General features: G+C 40.4%; 1 protein-coding gene and 1 pseudogene across 2 annotated transcripts in view; both read right to left on the bottom strand.

Moving 5' to 3' along the window:
- KCNH1 (potassium voltage-gated channel subfamily H member 1) overlaps positions 1-20,756 on the bottom strand; it is a 448,557-nt gene that overhangs the window by 331,141 nt on the left and 96,660 nt on the right. The gene's annotated exons all lie outside the window — the stretch shown is intronic.
- On the bottom strand, positions 11,343-13,686 carry LOC108302137 (annotated as a pseudogene).

Raw genomic sequence — 20,756 nt, forward strand, 5'->3', positions numbered from 1 at the left:
CCATGTAATGTACCATATTAACAGGCTAACGAAAAAAACCACACAATCTTATAAATTGATATAGAAAAAGCATTCAAGAAAATTCAACACCCAACACCCATTCATGATAAAACACTCAGAAAAAGAAAAGAAAAGAAATAGAGAACTTCCTAAACTTAATAAAGAGCATCTACCAAAAACACCTACAGCTAATATTAGGGTTAATGGTGAAAGACTGGAAATATTTCCCCCTGCAACAAGGAACAAGGCAAAATATCAGCTCTCACTACTCTTATTCAACACAGCACTGCCATTGCATTAGTGCAAAAAAAGGAAATAAATGGCATCCAAATCAGAGAGGAAAAAATAAAACTATCCCTCTTTGCAAATGACATAATGCTACACAGAACATCTCAAATAATCCACATAAAAACTTCTAGAATAAGTTCAGCAAGGTCATGTGATACAAGATAAACATAAAAAAATTACTGTATTTCTACATATAGAAATGAACACCAGAATTACATAATACCATTTATAATAATTGCAAAAATACTTAGATGTAAATATAACAAAACATGTGCACGATTTGAATGCTGAAAACAACAAAATGTTGATGAAAGAGATTAAAGAAATTGAGAGACATACCATGTTCCTAAATTAGCAGACTACACAAAATATCCATTGTGGATATCCACTACACAGATATCCCTTCTCTCAAAATCACTATGCAGGCTTAGCACAATCTCTGTCAAAATGCTAGCAAGAGTTTTTGTAGATATGCACAAGATTACTTTAAAATTTATATGAAAGGCAAAGGAACTAAAATAGCTAAAACAATCTTGAAAAAAAAATAATGTGGCTCAAACTCATCAAATTATGTACATTAAATATGAGTGGGTGTTTTAGTTTTGGTGTTAATATATCAATTACAATTCAATAAAGCTGTTTTTAAAAAGAAAGTAGAATGAATCAGTCTAGCCAATCACAAGACTTGACACATAGCTACAGTAATGAAGACTATGTGTTATTAGAAAAAGGATGTATAGATTAATGGAACAGAATAAAGATCCCAGAAATAGACCCAAACAAATATACCCAACTGATGTTTGACAACGGTGCAAAAGTAATTTGTGCAGGAAAGATGACCTTTTTAACAAATGGTACGGGAACAAGTGGACATCAATAAGCCATAAAAGGAGCCATGACCTAAGTCTCACATCTTATATAAACATTAACTCAAAATGGATTGTGGTCTTCAATATAAAACATAAAGCTAAAAAATTTTTTTAGAAAAGCAAAGAGAAAATCTTCAGAATCTAGGGCAAGGCAAAGTGTTCTTCGATTTGACACCAAAAGCACAATCCATAAACGGGAAAACTGACAAGCTAGACCTCATCAAAATTTAAAACAAAAGACTGTTGAGGATGAAATGAAAATCTATGATGGAAAGGAATACCTGCAAACCAAACGTTGAACAAAGAAATAGTAACTAGAATATACAAACTATAATAGATAACCTCAAACTCAAAAATAGAAAATCTAATTAAAAGCTGAGGAAAAGGCGTAAACAGACATTTTACCCAAAAGGAGATACAGATAACCAATGAGTACATGAAAAAATGTTGAACATCATTAGCTATTTGGGAAATGCAAATTAAAACCATACTGCAGTATTACTACACACCTATCAAAGTGGCTAAAATTTAAAAAGTGACAATACCAACTGCTGGTGAGAATGCAGATAAACTAGATCATTCACGTATTGCTAGCAGGAATGTAAAACGATGCATGTACTCCAGAAGAGTTTGGCAGTTTATTAACTAAATATGCAACTACCATATGACCCAGCAATTACACTCCTGGGCATTTATCCCAGAAGAACGAAAACTTATGTTCACAAAAAAACTTGTACATGATGTTTATAGCAGCTTTACTCATAATCGGCCAAAACTGGAAACAATCCAAATATCCTTGAACAGATGAATGGTTAAACTGTGGTGCTTCTGTATTATAGAGCTCTTCTCAGCAATAAAAATATAAAAATTATTGATACATGCAACAATCTGGATGTATCTCCAGAGACTAAAAAAAATCCTCAAACATTACATATTTATGATCATATATATAACATTCTTGAAATGACAAAATTATAGAAAGAATTAGTAATTTACCAGGGCTTAAGGAAGGAGTAAGGGCAAGAAGAAGTGGGGGTGCCCATAAAAAGGCAACATGAGATATTCTTACGGTGATGGAAATATTGTGTACCTTGACTGCATCAGTGGCAACATCCAGGTTGTGATATTGTACTATAGTTTTGCAGGTAATTACCATCAGGAGAAGCTGGGTAAAGGGCACATGGGGTCACTTACATTGTTTCTTACAACTCCATATGAATCTAGTTATCTCAAAATAAAAAGTTTAATTTTTAAAAATCAACTGAACATAGATGAATTACAAGTATTTTGAAGGGGTCGTCAGCAGTCAGCTGAAGGAAAGGTAAGGTGAAAAGGGAGGCAAGTTATGTAGGGGTTTATTGTATGTTTGAAAGATACAGTCTGGGTGACAAGACTATTCAGCAAGAACTCAAAAGAATCCACCAGTGAACAGACACCTGCTGTTTTCAAACCAGTCATCTAGAGCTCCATAGATCTTGGTAACAAATCCTCAGGAGGAAACACCCTTTCAAAGAAAAACAGCTCTTCTGTGACAGTTTGATATGATCTGTAATTATTTCAAGGTGGATTTCCCATTCTGATTCTTTCTACGATGCTATTAGGCCCTGCCTGAGTGAGGCAATAATGTCTTTTTGCCTCACATTAGTTCATAATGTCTTCATACCTCCCCAAAATGCCAGGCTGACCACAGACTCTCCATTGATGAAATTCCTACATGTATTCAAAGAGGAATTGGTGGGAGCACTAGGCTAGAGAGGGAGGGTTGATGGGGACTTGTATTCAGCGTCTCTCTTCCCATTTCTAGGATGCAGCCTTTTACATTTAAACCACAAGGTACTGGCATTCTAAAATACTTTGATTGCTAGGACATTTTATCACAATAAATGTGAGACATTTATCCTGATAAATGTGAGACATTCTTAGTCTTTATGTAAAAGGCTACAAGGGATTCCAGTAAGATCAAGTTTTTATGATTCAACTGAGGATCCTTCATATTTCACCCTGATATGAACTTTTTTCTTAATTTGTACTTTAGGTTCTGGGGTACATGTGCAGTGCGAGGTGGTTTGCTGCCTCCATTGCCCCATCACCTATACCTGGCATTTCTCCCCACCTAGCTATCAGGACATCATTGAAAACAGAAGATGGAAATTCCACGGAGTGAGTTCTTTATTACAGAAAATCAGCACCCTTAAGAGAAATTCCCTGACCCAAAGAGTATTTCACAGCTGGTTAACTATCTGGCTCCAAAAGTCCTTTCAGAATGCAGTACAAATGACTATTCATATTGCTCAGAAAGATTTCCATGAGACTGACCACCTTCCTTCTCAGACGTTTGTGTGGAAATGGATTCAGACTAGAAAGACAGGTGACAGCACTGCTCTGATTGTTACCAATGTACCAGGTGCTTGGTCTAGGTTCCGCTGCTTGCAGCACCGTAAACCCAATCACTGAGATGACAAGTACTACCAGGAAAGAAGGCTTTAATCAGGTATTGCAGCTGAGGAGATGGGAGAGCAGTCTCAAATCCATCTCCCTGAGCAACTAAAATTGGAGGTTTGATGTAGTGGAGAAGGAATGTAGCTACATGTGGGTAAACGGGAATTAGGGAGGGGTAGGGAAGAGGAGTTGGCCAACAAGAAGCAGGTGGTTGGATACACAATCATGATGTATGAAAGGTCTGGCATCTCATTGTCCAGATGCAGTGTTCTGGTGAGTTTCAGCTCCTTGATACTATCTGGGAGGTCTGATGGTTTCCTGAGAAAGGGACTCACATAGGACAAATGTAACTTTCCTTTTTTTTTTTTTTTTTTTTTTTTTTTTTTGAGACGGAGTTTCGCTCTTGTTACCCAGGTTGGAGTGCAATGTCGCGATCTCGGCTCACCGCAACCTCCGCCTCCTGGGTTCAGGCAATTCTCCTGCCTCAGCCTCCTGAGTAGCTGGGATTACAGGCACGCGCCACCATGCCCAGCTAATTTTTGTATTTTTAGTAGAGACGGGGTTTCACCATGTTGACCAGGATGGTCTCCATCTCTTGACCTCGTGATCCACCCGCCTCGGCCTCCCAAAGTGCTGGGATTACAGGCGTGAGCCACCGCGCCCGGCCTGACAAATGTAACTTTCCTAAGTTTTAAGACTGGGAGGGTCAATTTCTGTTTCTTCAAAAGAAATCAAAAACATAAGTTCTATGAGACAATTGGGCAAGTTTCACCATGAGCTTGTGATCTCCACCCTCAGGAGAAAAAGCTTTCTCAGAATACGACTATCTGGGAAGGGGTTAGTGTCATCCCAAGGGAGGGAATCTCTGAGCACCGAATCAAAATGCATAGGATACAGACCTTGTCCAGTCATAGGAGCATGCCCCATGTTAGATGCTCAGTGAGATTTCAGAAGCTTTGCAGAGAAACTAGGTCTAACAATCTGGTTTTGTGGTCCCAGTGACTGCAGCACAGTCAGTAATCTCCCTCACCTATTTTCTGCCCTTATCAGTAAGGGCATGTGCTTCTAGTGTCTTCCTTTCATTAGTCTTGTACAACAGAAGCTTCCAAAGGCAGCAAGCCGGGAGCCCTTTCAGAATATACTTCCTAGGAGAGGCTTCTGTCTGTCCTATTCCCCCAATCAGACTGGGACCTCCCTTTGGTAGATGCTACTTCTCCTAGGATAATGTCACTAGTCCACACTCTCCCTAATCCTCCCCTGCTACAGCATCCAACGCCAGGCTCTGCCCAGAGGAGGTGCTCACTACAGGCCATTATTTATGGGACCAAATAATGCTAATCTTGAAGACTGATTCTGGTAAGAAGAAAGGTTTTTCTCGTGATGAAAAATAGGGAAATGAGACTGACTAATCTATCACATTTCTCTAGCATTTTTAACTTCCAAAAGTCCTCTATTGTATTTTTAAATCCTTATAACCACCCTGTGAGGGAGTTCTACAGATGGTAAAATGGAGGCTTTGTATAATGGAGATGACATGACTCACCCTGAGTCATGCAAGGGGTGAGTAAGCAGAGAAGCTGGGGGTAGAAGCCAGGCTGCAACTCCAAGTCTTTTCACTAATCCATCTGTACAGCCTGAAATACTTTTCATAGCACACTGACATACATCATCACATCTCATGCAATGGGAAGGCTGGTATTTTGCTTATTTTACAAACTGGGAAAATAGATCCAAAAGGTAAACTATTTGTTTGCAGTCACATTGCAGATGACCAAACAGGACTGAAGACTCAAGTCCAGTTTCCTAATCCAGTGCTTTTTGACTGCATACAGAAAAACAGATAAATTACTGTTTTTCTACAGAACCTCTGAATGATAGCAACATGCCTTCCCGTCATCTTATGCAACAAGCTCCTGGTCAAAGGCACCATCTCCCACTGTGGACCTTCTCCAAGACTTCCTAATTAACTCCGAAACCAGGCACATTGGCCAGAGCCTGTCTCTCTGAAGAGTGCCTACCCCAATCCCCAAACTACACCTAACTAGGAGAGCAGGACCAAACTGCACTTACCTTGTGATATGGTTTGGCTATGTCCCCATCCAAATCTCAACTTGAATTGTATTTCCCAGGATTCCCACATATTGTGGGGAAACCCAGGGGAAGGTAATTGAATGACAAGGACCAGTCTTTCTCATGCTATTCAAATTAAAGTGAATAAGTCTCACAAGATCTGATGGTTTATCAGGGGTCTCTGCTTTTGCTTCTTCCTCATTTTCTCTTGCCACCACCATGTAAGAAGTGCCTTTTGCCTCCCACCATGATTCTGAGGCCTCCCCAGCCATGTGGAACCATAAGTCTAATTAAACTTCTTTTTCTTCCCAGTCCTAAGTACGTCCTTATCAGCAGCCTGAAAATGAACTAATGCAGCAAATTGGTACCAGTAGAGTAGGGCATTGCTGAAAAGATACCCAAAAATGTGGAAGGGACTTTAGAACTGGGTAACAGACAGAGGTTGGAATAGTTTGGAGGGCTCAGAAAACAGTAAAATGTGGGAAAGTTTGGAACTTCCTAGAGACTTGTTAAATGGCTTTGCCAAAAATGCTGATAGTGATATGGACAATAAAATCCAGGCTGAGGTGGTCGCAGGTGGGGATGAGGAACTTGTTGGGAACTGGAGCAACGGTGACTCTTGGTATGTTTTAGCAGACGGACTGGCAGCATTTTGCCCCTGCCCTAGTGATTTGTGGAACTCTGAACTTGAGAGAGATGATTTAGGGTATCTGGGGGAAAGAATTTCTAAGCAGCAAAGCATTCAAGAGGTGACTTGGGTACTGTTAAAGGCATTCAGTTTTAAAAGGGAAACAGAGCATAAAAGTTCAGAAAATTTGCAGCCTATGTAATAGAAAAGAAAAAAAATCATTTTCTGGGGAGAAATTCAAGCCAGCTGCAGAAATTTGCATAAGTAGCAAGGAACCTAATATTAATCCCAAAGACCAAGGGGAAAATCTCTCCAGGGCATGTCAGAAGTCTTGATGGCAGCCCCTCCCATCACAGGCCTGGAGGCCCAGGAGGAAAAAGTGGTTTCATGGGCTGAGCCCAGGGTCCCTGTGCTATGTGCAGCCTAGAGAGTTGGTGCCCTGTTTCCCAGCTGCTACAGCTGTGGCTGAAAGGGGCCAACATACAGCTCGGGCTATGGCTTCAGAGGGTGGAAAACCCAAGCCTTGGCAGTTTCCACATGTTCTTGAGCCTGCAGGTGCACAGAAATCAAGAATTTTAGTTAGGGAGCCTCCACCTAGATTTCAGAAGATATATGGAAATGCCTAGATGCCTTGGCAAAGGTTTGCTGCAGGGGCAGGACCCTCACAGAGAACCTCTGCTAGGGCAGTGCAGAAGGGAAATGTGGAGTCAGAGCCCCCATACAGATTCCCTGCTGGGGCATTGCCTAGTGGAGCTGTGAGCAATGGACCACCATCCTCCATACCCCAGAATGGTAGATCAAACAGCTTGCACTGTGCACCTGGAAAAGCCACAGACACTCAATGTCAGCCCATGAAAGCAGATGGGAGAGAGGTTGTACCCGGCAAAGTCACAGAAGCGGAGCTGCCCAAGACCATGGGAACATACCTCTTGCATCAGCATGACCTGGAATCAAAGATCATTTTAGAGCTTTAAAATTTGACTGCCCCACTGGATATTGAACTTGCATGGGCTCTTTAACCCCTTTGACTTGGCCAATTTCTCCCATTTGGAACAGCTGCATTCACCCAATACCTGTCCCCCCATTGTATCTAGGAAGTAGCTAGCTTGCTTGGGATTTTACAGGCTCATAGGCAGAAGGGACTTGCCTTGTCTCAGATGAGACTTTGGACGTCAGACTCTTGGTTTGATGCTGAAATTGGTTAAGACTTTGGGGGACTATTGGGAAGGCATGATTGGTTTTGAAAGGTAAGGACATGAGATTTGGAGTGTCCAGGGGCTGAATGATATGGTTTGTCTGTGTCTCCATCCAAATCTCAACTTGAATTCTATCTCCCAGAATTCCCACGTGTTGTGGGAAGGGGAGCTAATTGAATCATGGGGGCCAGTCTTACCTGAGCTATTCTTGTGATAGTGAATAAGTCTCATGAGATCTAATGGGTTTATTAGGGGTTTCCACTTTTGCTTCTTCCACATTTTCTCTTGCTGCTGCCATGTAAGAAGTGCCTTTCACCTCCTTGCCATGATTCTGAGGCCTCCCCAGCCATGTGGAACTGTAAGTCTAATTAAATCTCTTTTTCTTCCCAGTCTCAAGTATGTCTTTATCAGCAGCAGGAAAACAGACTAACATACCTTGAAAATCTTCTGTGTCCAGTAAATATCATCATGCAAAGTGATTTTTACTGAGATGTGTCAGAGATCATAATATCTTATTCTAAGCTCTTAAGTCTTGTTCCCTGCTACACCCTCACTCTTAACTCATGTTTTTGCCTTAGGAATCATTGAAGAAAAAAAAAAAACAGAACCAGAGAGAGACTCCTGCATCCTCCAATGCTCACATATCTACAAATCAGCCTCCAACCTCATCTACCTACTTCATCTTGTTTCAACAGAGGAAGTGCCCTCTTCTGTGAAAGGCCAATTCCTCCCAAGTGCTCTGAGCTTCATCCTCCCACCTCCTCAAATGCTTTAGCCCAGCCCCCAACCTGTGATTCTCTCTTTTTTCTTCCCATCAACTTCTCTTTGAATACACAATCAATTCGTCAACATCTTTAGACATGAATCAACTCTACTTTCTTGCTACAACATTTTCTATTTTCCTTTAGAGCCATATTTTTTGAAAGAGAAGTCTAAACACAGTGTCTCTACTTTCTCACCTCAAATCACCTTCCAACACATCCCAATCTGACTATTGCCTCCACTCACTAAGGAAATAGCTGTTGTTAAGGCTAGTGTTACTAAATCCAGTATACTCTTCCATCCTGATCTACTGCGTCCTCTCAGCAGCATGTTACAGTTCATCCTTCTCAAAACACTCCCCTTGCTTGGCTTTCTTAATGCCATTCTCTGGTACCACAAAGGTGTGCAGCTCAGCTCCCCCATCAAGTAAACCTCCAAGAACTAATCTATCAGGGAATTCTGTTGCATCTACCACCAAATAAATATAACTCAGGAGCCAGTCACTACCTCTTACTCACTTCTACCACTATATTCACCACATCTCTTCTCTGGGATACAGCAAAAGGCAGTGCTAAGAGGGAAGCTCATTGCCTAAATGCCTACATAAAAAAGTCTGAAAGAGCACAATCAGACAAGCTAAGGTCACACCTCAACTACATTCAACGTACCATCCTGTTTCACAAACACAATGCAGAAGAATCCTGATCTCTCTCTACTTTCATTCTTGCCCCCCTCAAATTCAAATATCATACATCAATCTGTATTCCATCAGGTCACTTCCCTGATCAAAACCTTCCAGCTCTTTGGAGCAGACTCCATCAGATTTCAAATAAGAGCTACATTCTTGCTGTGACCTACAATCCCCTGCCTATCTTTCCAACCTAATCTGAACCCTTCTGACTTTACCAAGCATACTCTACCTACTGGATTTTTTTTTTTTTAAGGCAGAGTCTCTGTCACCCAGGCTGGAGTCCAGTGGCTTGATCCTGGCTCACTGCAACCTCCGCCTCCCGGGCTCAAGCAATTCTCATGCCTCAGCCTCCCAAGTATTTGGGATTACAGGTGCACACCACCATGCCCAGCTAATTTTTGTAGTTTTAGTAGAGATGGAGTTTCATCGTGTTGGCCAGGCTCCTAACCTCAAGTGGGATCTGCCCACCTCGGCCTCCCAAAGTGCTGGGATTACACTTTGTAAGCCACCGCAACCATCCCACATATTGGCTTTCTGCAAAGACACCAACTCTTGCCATATGGGAGCTCAGAATGTTCCTCTCCTACTTTCCACGTGGATGGACTCTTCTCAACCTTTAGGTCTCAAATTAAGTGTCGTCACCTTATAGAAGCCTTCCCTGCCACCCTCTCTAAAATAGATTCTTCACTCATTTCCTTCTTTTGTTACTTTCTATTTATCAACAGGATTTGTATTGTACTCATCAGGAATTGTAATACATGTAGCTATTTTTTCACTTGTTTATAGATGTTGTTGAGGCGGTTCTTTGAAAAGATAGATAAAATGGATTTTCCATTTGCAAGATTAACCAAGAAGAGAGAAAATCCAAATAAGCTCAATTGGAAACGAAACGGGAGATGTTACAACTGACACCACAGAAATACAAAAGATCATTCAAGGCTACTATGAACAGCTTTATGCATATAAACTAGAAAATCTAGAGGAGATAGATAAAGCTATTATTTACAAGTTTGAATCCTAATCACAAACATGGGAATTCTATCTCATTGCAATTTATTGACAGTATCAAGCTGGAGATTAAGCAAAGGTCAGTTTCTATAAATAAAAGAAAGGCAGATAGGAGACAACTTGCATGTCATTCAACATGGCTGCTAATCCAATTTAAATTCCAGATATGCATATCTATGAGATTTGACCAATTAATTTACTAACAATATCTATTTTAGCATTTAAAAGTCATTATCCTGAAAGTTACTTATATTTGATTAAATGTTTTAGATGTAGAGAATAGTAGAGAGAATATGACTTGACAAATCTTACCATTTTGCTATAAATACTTCATATTTTTAAGAACTTATAGCTATTGTTGAAAATATATAGTTCTCTCAATAGCATTTCTCTTTCTTTTCTCTTTTATCTCTCCAGAGAAAGCAAGATGTTGATGATGTACGATTTTTAATGTGCTTATGTTTTAAATTTTGAACTAATTTTAGGCTTACAGAAAAGTATCAAAAATTAGCACAGGGAGTTGCCCTCCATTTCTAATGAAAATGCCTCAAATAATGATTGCAAAATTATAAAAAAAAATTGCTACAATTTAAAAATATTCTCCTATGTTATTTCAAAAACAGTATGTTGTATTGTTTACATACTTTTCAATATCACATCAACCATAATATTGACAACTTTTATTGTGTTGTATTATTTGTTTTAATCAAATTGTGTTTAAGATAACTATGTAGATTGATGTAGTACTAGTGCTTTTTTTAAAATACTGCACAGCATACCATTATTCTCTCTAAAAGTGTGAATTACTAGGTGAAAGTATATGTACCATTTCAGAATTTCAAAATATTACAAATAGCTTTTACTAACAATATATATAATCGGTTATATATATATATGTATGGATCTGCTTCTGAGCCCTCTGTTCTTTTTCATTTAACTGGTTTTTTTATGGGAAAAAATAGCTGATTTTATTATTATCAGTGCCAAACAAGTCTTTAAATCAACTAAAATTTATTTAATTAAGCATAGAGTTACGTTCACATTTATATACAACCACAGTAAATACAGTTCTTGGCATAAAGATTTTAGATTTTAGAGCCTTTAGATGTTAAAGACTCCCCACCTGCAAGATTACATATATAAAACTCACACTATCATTTATATAATAGGGAATTAATCAAATTAAAAGTTATACTGTCTAGAATAAAATAAAATGGAAATAATTTACTCATAAGATTCATATTTAAACCATCTTTTTTACAAAATACTATCCTGAGAATAATAATTCCAGGAAGCTTCAACTTGAGCAAAAGTGTAATCATTTAAATAGCAGCAGTTACTGAAACTAAAAAGGAGATTAGTTAAAATTACTTTGGAAGAGAGAAAAAAAACATTGTCAGGTTTCTTGCTGTGGTTCTGGATGTTCAGTAGCAGGCTCATTTGAAGGCAGAATCAACCCTGAAGGGAACTCACTTCTGCCTTCAGAATGTGGGGGCAGGGGGGGAAATCCAGGTCTTAGGGGAAGGTAAGGGGGAAAATCCTTCAGTGGATAGACATTTCTCATTGCAAATGGAACATGTGGTGGACTTGGGAAATCCCTTGGTGGAAAATAACGTGGAGAAGCCCCAAACATGGTTCCTGGAGGAGGTGGAGGCAAAGGAGGTCCTCTTCTCATGAACAAGCCCCTCGTATCCCCTGGAAACAACAGACCTCTGATTGGAACAAGAGGTGAAGGAACAAAGCCAGGGCCAGTTGCTTCATTTTCAGTGGGGAGAGATCAATCAGGCACATTTAAATTACCAAGATCACGTTTGGTATTATTTCTACTGGACTCCATTTCAGAAGGCACTGACCCATCCATTTTACTGAAAGGCATATTAAAACTTCTGAGTTCTGCTGGTCCAGACAGTCTACCAGACTTAGAATAAAATCTGTCTTGCCTTTGTGGAAGGAGAGCTGAATCAGGATATGATTGTCCTGGTGGAGGAAACATCATACTATGGTCCTGTCCCCATGGAGGTAACAGGGACCCAGTGTCAGAAGGAGCCCTGTGAGGACCAGTTAACCTGTCACAGGTTGATTCTCCTCTTTCATTGGTAATCTGATGGTCCAGAGGATTCCCTGGGCCTCTTGAGCCTCTTCTTCCACCCGCTGGAAGCAAAGGTGAGAGTTTAAGTGGACCTCCCATGAAGCTGGAGGAGAGAGAAAAGTTCTTGTTTCAGATGAAGGCCAACCCAATGGTAAGGGACCATATGGGGAATGCTCTCTGCCAAATCCTGTATTTGGAACATCAAGTACATAAGGATCTTTTTTTTTAAAGTTCAAATTTAAACTATGTTTCAGTTAGTTTTTGTCTGTTGTGAGCATTTTCTTCCTTAAATCATTGAGGTTTCTTTCAGCAGTCTGAGCTGCCAACCAATTATCATGTGCTTTTTTCTCATGGGAAATAATCTGCCCTTGATGAGAATGAATCGTTCTTTCCGATTCTTCTTCACGATCTTTGGCTTGCTTTCTATAGGTCTCCAACTCGTCAGTGGTATGGCTGATCTTTTCGTCTACTTTAGAAAGTTTCTCTTCTTTCTCGAACTGGTAATTTTCTTCTACTGTTAATTTTCTGTAAAGTTTCACTACATTTTATTGATAGAATTCAGTCATTACTTTAAGTTTCTGTTGAAGGTTCTGATTCTCACTTTTAAAATGTGTGTTTTGTTTGATCAGCTTCAGGTAGCTGAATATAAATTTGGTTTCTTTCTCCTTCTAAGGTTTTTAAAGAAGCATTAACTTCACAGCAAGAATCAGTTTCTTCAAAGCTCCTTTTGGAGGATCATCTAAGTAACCACCATTTTCCAATTCACTGTTCATTTCTAATTCCAAGTTACCACGATTCATTACGTCTTCTCAAAGCATAGCAGCCCAATCTTTCATCTTCAGCAAGTGTTCAGAGTCTTGATGCGATTTCTTTATCATTTAGAACTTGTCCTGTATGTACTTTGGAGTCTTCGCATGTTATTTTCTGTTTATTCAATTCACTCACTTGTTCTTTCCTTACTTCAGCTTCTTGCAAAAGCTGTTTCTGGCTTTCCTGAAGTTGAGAATTTTCTTTCAAAGCATCTTTTATCACTATCTTCCGTTGTTCTCCATTCATTTGAAATATCGTGAAGGTCATTTTGGTTTCAGCTATTTGTGATTTGAGGGATTTTGACTCATCTTCTAGAGACTGTATCCTTTTTGAAATATCCGCCATCAACTCATCTTGTTCAGAATGTTTAGATTTCTCTTAACCTTTTCTAGACAGAGTATTTCAACCTCAAGTTCACAATTGGACCTGTTCAGCTTTTCACAGGCTGCCTCCAAACTTTGTGCTCCTGCTGCCTCCTTCTCAAAGCTGGCATCCTTTAAAGATGCTCTACTTATAGCCTTAATACTCTTTTGAACAGGCTAAATGTTTCAAGTAGTTTACATTTTCCTTCAATTAGTCCGAAAGTGCTACAGCAAGCTTTTTCTCTCTTCCACATAAAGCCAACTCCTAACTGATGTAACATTTCTCCACAAAAAAAAAAAAAAAAAAAAAAAAAGAAACAGCAAAAAAATCCAACAACAGCTGTACTAATTCCCATGAAAATCCTAAGGATTAGAATCCGGTTCCATACTTTTAGGCAGTGCTGCCACAATCCTGCATAGCTCTTCCAAGACCAGCCGTGAGCATGGCTGAGGGGTAGCTCCAGGCTTCTCCATAGTGTCAAAGCTGCTCTGGCCGTTGCTGCAGTAACCCCAGCCTACTGGGGTCACAATAAGCTTCAGAGAACACACAGCCTTCTGTCTGGAAACTGAATCCACACATGGCAACCGGAGCAGACTACTGTGAGCCGGCTGCTGGGGGAGGTGGGGAACGCAGGCACTCACAGTCCTTCCAGGCGCACGCTGCCCGCCCTGACCCCTTCATTACACTTTACATCCTTAGGCAGCACAAGTCCAGGCCCGACAACCATTTAACTGGTTCTTTTATTGGTAATATCATATTGTGTTAATTATTTTAGCTTTTTATAATAAAAACATTTGTCAAGGAGACTACAAATTTATATTTCCCCAAAATTGCCTTGGCCATTGTTGACATTTTGCTCTTCTGTGTGAACTCTACTATCAACATATGAAGTTTCATTTAAAAATCATTTTGGCTGTTTTTTGTTTGGCTTTACAAACAGGGTCTCGCTCTGTCACCCAGGCTAGAATTCAGTGGCGCAATCATAGCTCACTACAGCCTCTAATCCCCGGACTCAAGAGATCCTCCCACCTCAGCCTTCCAAGTAGCTAGGACTACAGGTATGTGCCACCACACTGAGACACGTTGGCATTTTGAATTGCATTAAATTTACAGATAATTTGGGATGAATTTCCATAGCTATGGAAATTGTCTTTTTGCATCATGAAAGTAACACTTTCCCCCTTTCAGATTATCTTTTGACCGGGTACAGTAACTCATACCTGTAATCCTAGCACTTTGGGAGACCAAGATGGGTGGATTACGAGGTCAGGAGATCAAGACCATCCTGGCCAACATGGTGAAACCCTGTCTCTACTAAAAATACAAAAATTAGCTGGGTGTGGTGGTGCATGCCTGTAGTCCCTGCTGCTCAGGAGGCTGAGGCAGGAGAATCACTTGAACCCGGGAGGAGGAGGCTGCAGTGAGCAGAGATCACACCGCAGTGCTCCAGCCTGGGCAACAGAGTGAGACTGTCTCAAAAAAAAAATTATCTTTTATGTCCTTCACAAACATTTTGTAATTTTCTATGTTAATGTTTTGCGCATACTTTGTTTTTACTACTAGTTTAAGAGTAGTTTTAAATTCCGCTTTGTTCGGAGTCTTGCTTTGTCACCCAGGCTGGAGTGTGGTGGTGCGAGCTTGGCTCACTGCAGCTTCTGCCTACCAGATTCAACCAATTCTCATGTCTCAGCCTCCTGAGTAGCTAGGATTACAGGCATGCACCAACACACCCGGCTAATTTTTGTATTTTTAGTAAAGACAGGGTCTTCCCATGTTGGCCAGGCTGGTCTTAAACTCCTGGCCTCAAGTGATCCATCCACCTTGGCTCCCCAGAGTGCCAGGATTATAGGTGTGAGCCACCTCTCCCAGCCTAATCACATTTCTTAATGGTCATTGAATGCAGGAACGCCATTTGAATTTATATTAAGCAACGTTTGCTTTTTTAAAAAATCTCTATGCTATGTTTGGTTAAAACGAAACATCAGAACGCATCTTATACAATAAGCATATTGTTTGGTGAAACTGAAACATATATACTGAGTTACAATGTAAAATATAAAATTCATTAACTTGGATTACAGGCATTTGAAGCCAATATTTTAAGTCTGAAGCTGTTAAGTTTCTTAGCCATTACTTTCCCTTTTTATTAGTGAGAATATATAGCTATACTGTTACTGCCTTTTTATGTACATATATCTATATATATATATGTGAGTATGTGTGTGTGTGTGTATATATACACACACACACACACACACACACACACACACACACACACTCACACATATATATATGGGGGCAGAGCTAGCTGAGGTTTTATTTTGGACCAAGAAAAAAAAGCAACTGAATTGTTTTACAGCTAGAGGCATGGGCAAGGGGGGTCCCAAGGCAGTAAATGCCCCCATGACTCAGCTGGGTCTCCTGTTCTCCATGCTCCCATGCACAGGAATCTCCCTCCAGGGCTGTAGGGCAGCCAAAGGAGGGGCAGGCTGGGAGGGGATTCTGCAGCTGTTCACTTGGGCAGGACATCAGAGGACTCAGACACCAGCGTCCCATCACAGGTCTCAGTCTTCACAACCACGGCCTTGGTGGTGCTGGTGCGGCTGAAGGAGCTAGAGCCCAGGCCGTAGCTGTGGCTGGGGCTTGAGGCCCCCACCAGGCAGAGCTCAGGCCACCTGCATGGCCGCTGGTGGTCTCTGCATGGATACTCATGTTCTACATCCCAGCATCCAGCCGGCTCTCCTCACCCTCCAGCAGCTTCCTGTAGGTGGTGATCTCAATGTCCAGGGCCAGCTTGACATTCATCAGCTCCTTGTATTTATGCCGCTGCAGTGCCACATCCTGCTTGACACTCTGCAGGGCAGCTTCCAGCTCGGACAGCTTGGCGTTGGCATCTTTAACGGCCAGATCCCAAACTTCTTGGCATCTGTGATGGTGGCCTCCAGGGAAGCCCTCTGGCCTTTGAGGCCCTCAATCTCAGCCTGGAGCTGGCTGATGTTCTGGTTCATCTCGGAGATCTCAGTCTTTGTATGCCACAGGTCATCCCCGTGCTTCCCAGCCTGCGTCTGCAGCTCCTCATACTTGATCTGGTATACGCTCTCTGCCTCAGCCCGGCTATGGTTGGCAATCTCGTCATACTGCGCCTTGACCTCAGCAATGATGCTGTCCATGTCCAGGGAGCCGCTGTTGTCCATAGGCAGCACCACAGACATGTCCCAAGATCTGGGACTGCAGCTCCCAGATCTCCTCTTCATACAGCTGCCTGAGGAAGCTGATCTCACCAGTCAGCCCTTCCAGGCGAGACTGCAGCTCTACCTTGTTCATGTAAGCTTCATCCACATCCTTCTTGATGAGAAGAAATTCATTCTCCATCTCTATACCCTTATTGATCTCATCTTCATACTTGTTCTTGAAGTCCTCCACCAGCCCCTGCATGTTGCCAAGCTCTGCCTCCAGCTTCAGCTTCTCCTGGCCCAGAGTCTCCAGCTGCCAACTCAGGTTGTTGCTGTAGCTCTCAAACATGTTGTCTGTGTTGTCCATCTGCTGCTGCTGCAGGAGGCTCCACTTGGTCTCCAGCATCTTGTTCTGCTGCTCCAAGAACCGTACCTTATTGATGAAGGAGGCAAACTTGTTCTTGAGGGTCTTGATCTGCTCCTTCTCCTGGGTGCTCACTGCCTAGATGTTGGGGTCCACCTCCAGGTTAAGGGGGCTCAGCAGGCTCTGGTTGACCATGACAGCGGTGATGCCTCCCATGCTCATGCTGCTGGCCCATCATAGCCTGCACCCAGGCCACCCCGGAAGCTGCTGGGGTGGCCTGGGCCACTTGGGAGAAGCTCGAGAATCTGATGCAGGCACCAGGCCCACTCGTGTAGGAGCGGCTGCTGAAGGCCCCAGGGCCAGACGTGGACACCTTGTAAGATTTCTGGGTCACCCTGATGGATATGGTGGAGGAAGGAGTGGAGGCAGGTGGGCTGAAACAGGCACAGATTCAAGAAGAAATGGAGAAGCTGCTTCTTACTGCCTTTATATTTCTAAACCAATCGTCATTTCCCTCCATCTTTAATAATTCAGTTATGTATTTCCTTAGCAGTCTGAAGATTCACTCTTGTTGCTGATGAGACATCTGTTTAAATACCATAGTCTTCCCTCTGTAGATAGTGTCTACTACCTCTGGTAGTATCTTAAGATTTTCCCTTTTGCATGATGCTCTGCAGTTTTACTTGATAGCTGACTTAATTTTATTATTCTCAACACTTAGAGCTAATTTCCCACTTAGAAAAATTTCTTTCTTCATTTCGAGGAAATTGTCATCACTTTGAGTGTTACTTTTCTACCATCTTTCTCTTCTTGGCCATTTGTCAACATTTACTAGCTAAAATCCTGTTAAGTCTATTAGTGTATCCTCCAAATTTCACAAGTGTTCTCATGTTTTCTATATCTTACTGTCTCTAACTTATTAATTTCTTATTAATGAATTAGCATCTTGTTTATGCATTCTTTCACTAGTCCAATATAATTTTTATTTTATCAATTGCGATTTCTTTTTAATTTTAATTATATTGACCATATTTGTCATTTCCAAGATACTTAATTTTTTTAATTTTAATGAATTTTTGTCTTACATATGTAATTTTGACTTCTTGGATGTCCCTATCTCTGGTTCTTTTCACAGTTTTTCTTTGCCCCTCTGACAAACCCCAAGTAAACATTGTTCAGATTCTTCTATCATTTTCATTTTCATTCATCTTCTGCTTGGTAGGGTTTTTTAAGCTGTCTTCTTTAAGAATCCATGTGTTGTGGAAATTGAATTTGCATATTGTAAGGGGTTATTTTTTAACATCTCTTTCAGTACTCACGTATCTCTGCTGGAGGGTTTTGTTGTGGACTTCATTCAACCTCTGCACCTTAAACTGCAGCCTTCTCCTTCATAATTCGTTCTCTTTCATACTTCTCATTGCGCCGCAGAGCATATAAGAGCTTACAGAGTCAATAATGCAAGGGACTCACTCAGAGCTGGTGATACAGCCGTTTCTGTGGTCTCTAAGCCTTTAGGGTTAGTCACTTCCTACAAGTCATTGGCCTAGCAGTAGATGGCACAGCTTTATCTCAGCCTTGCTTCCCTGTGGGGCAGCCTTCCCCAGTCCTTGGTTTAAGTAAGTTCTTTTTAGACCCCATCTCTCCGTAGCATCTATGTAGCCTGGAATCTCAGAATTCTGTTTCAGTCATATTCTCTGTTCTGTTTATCATTCAAAGAAAAGTCTATCTTGTTTTGTTTTTCTTTGATATTAGTTATCTCTATATAATTTTCATTTTTAAATATAGTTGATAAATCATTACTGTGGTTTTAAAGTCAGAGATAGCCTCAAAGTATAGACTTTTAACAGTGTCTTGGCCAGGGATCTTGACTCTTCACAGGAAAAGTGAACTATTGTATTTTCCTCTTTTTTTACTGTGAATTTCCAAAGGCTAGAAGGAAGACATTTTCATCCTTATTCATCCATACCTAATTATCTGTGGCATACTGTAAGCACTTAATAAATATTGAATTGTATTTAATGGCTCTTGTCATCTTTTAAACCTGAGGGCAAAAGTTCATTCTATGTGAATTGGGAAGTTAAAGAAGAAAGCCTTTATCCCGTCCATTTTGTATATTCAGCTATATGAAGGATCAAAGTTTGAATCTGATTGTGAAGTTTATAACTCTCTGCTATTTTTATTACTTAAATCTTCATGAATCTAGCTTTGGGTAACTAGTTAGAGATGTAACAAAAGGACATATAGTTTTCCAGATTTAATAAAATGGAATACCAGGACGGAAACACACTTTACGTCTTACTTATATTGATTTCTATGTGCCAGCAACTGGGTCTTTTTTAGGGTTTTTGTTTTTATTCGTTTTGTCTGTTTTCTTTTTTGGTGAATGTATACTTAAACTTTCAGAGAGGATTGTAATGGTTAACCAAGTGGCAACTTCTTGGCAGGAGGTGGAGTGTGGTAGGGAAGATATTCAAAAGGTTCATATAAATTATCCATCAAGACTAATCTTAATTTTTAAGTTTTAGTCAGACCTTAATGCACTACTTTATATTTATAATTACTGCAATTATTTCTGATTGTTTACCCTAATTCATATGCTAAAAATAATTTAAGACGGAGATCATTATCCTCAATCAGGGGTTGCCAAACCCTGGGACAGAGACCATTACTAGTCTATGGCCTGTTAGGAACCAGGAAGCACAGCAGGATACAGCAGGTGACTCAGCATCATCACCTGAGCTCCCCCTCCTATCAAATCAGCAATGGCATTAGAGTCTCATAGGAGCGTGAACCCTATTGCAAATTGTGCTTATGAGGGATCTAGGTTATGTGCTCCTTGTGAGAATCTAATTCCTGATGATCTGAGGTACAACAGTTTCATCCCGAAATCATCCCCTGTCTTTGTCCACGAAAAAATCATCTTCCATCAAACTGGTCCTTGTCGTCCAAAAGGTGGAGGACCGCTGTCCTAAATGATCCACAAATGTGTCACAAATACAGTAATATAATTTTGTATTAAAATCATGCTTATTTATATATTATTTAGATATGCTTTCTCATAAAATTTTCACAAAATACTGGATGGGTTGATTTTGCATTTTATAGGTGAGGAAATAAACACTTAGTAGCACAGAGGAAACAAACAGCAAACTATGATTTGAACCCCGGCTTGACCGATGTTTCAATCTCCTAGCCATCAGGTTCACTTCCCTACATATGTTTCAACACTTCCCTGCAGTCAGTAAAGTGTTATGGATTCTACTGGCTTTGATTTTGGGTGAGAGGATTAGAATGATTTGGTTGGGTACATACTTTAATTAAAATGTTTTCAGTTTAATTTACTATGGTTGAAACGGGATCTGAAATATGACAAAACCTCCTAGGGCATCTTTGCTTTCACACAGGGCCCTCACGACCCTCACACTTCATCAAACCTAAACATAACACAGAGTGATCTTCATGAAACATAAAACCTACTTTTCATACTCTATTTAAGTATATATATGCATTACAACACTCTTGGTTTTTTCTCATCATCTTAGCTTGGATATTTGTACACCAATGTTCATTGCAGCGTTATTCACAATAGCCAAAGTATAGAAACAACCCTAAGAATGAAGTTCCAATACATGCTATAGCATGTTCTGGTTTCCAATGCCATGATATCTGGGAAAGGCAATGACTCATCTAAAAAGACTAGGTGAGCACAGAGTTAATTCAAGGAGAATGTGATTAACATGACGAGTATTTTAGCTAGACAATGGTAAAGTAAGGTCAGGTGAACCAGCACTTCTCCACAACACAGCAAACCACAGTGGAGCTTCTATTTACATCTGACAACTCCTGAAGCTCTCTTCTAGACAATGCATGTTTAACACCACACTATGCCCTTCTAACTCCTGTTTTTCTTGGTTCACAAATGCTTATCCCCATTTTTTGCTCCTGAGAAACTGAAATATCTTAGCTTTGATTTTTTTTTTTTTTTTTTTTTTTTTTTTTTTTTTTT

Source organism: Cebus imitator, unplaced genomic scaffold, assembly GCF_001604975.1.
Source record: "Cebus imitator isolate Cc_AM_T3 unplaced genomic scaffold, Cebus_imitator-1.0 Scaffold38, whole genome shotgun sequence".
Taxonomy (NCBI): domain Eukaryota; kingdom Metazoa; phylum Chordata; class Mammalia; order Primates; family Cebidae; genus Cebus; species Cebus imitator.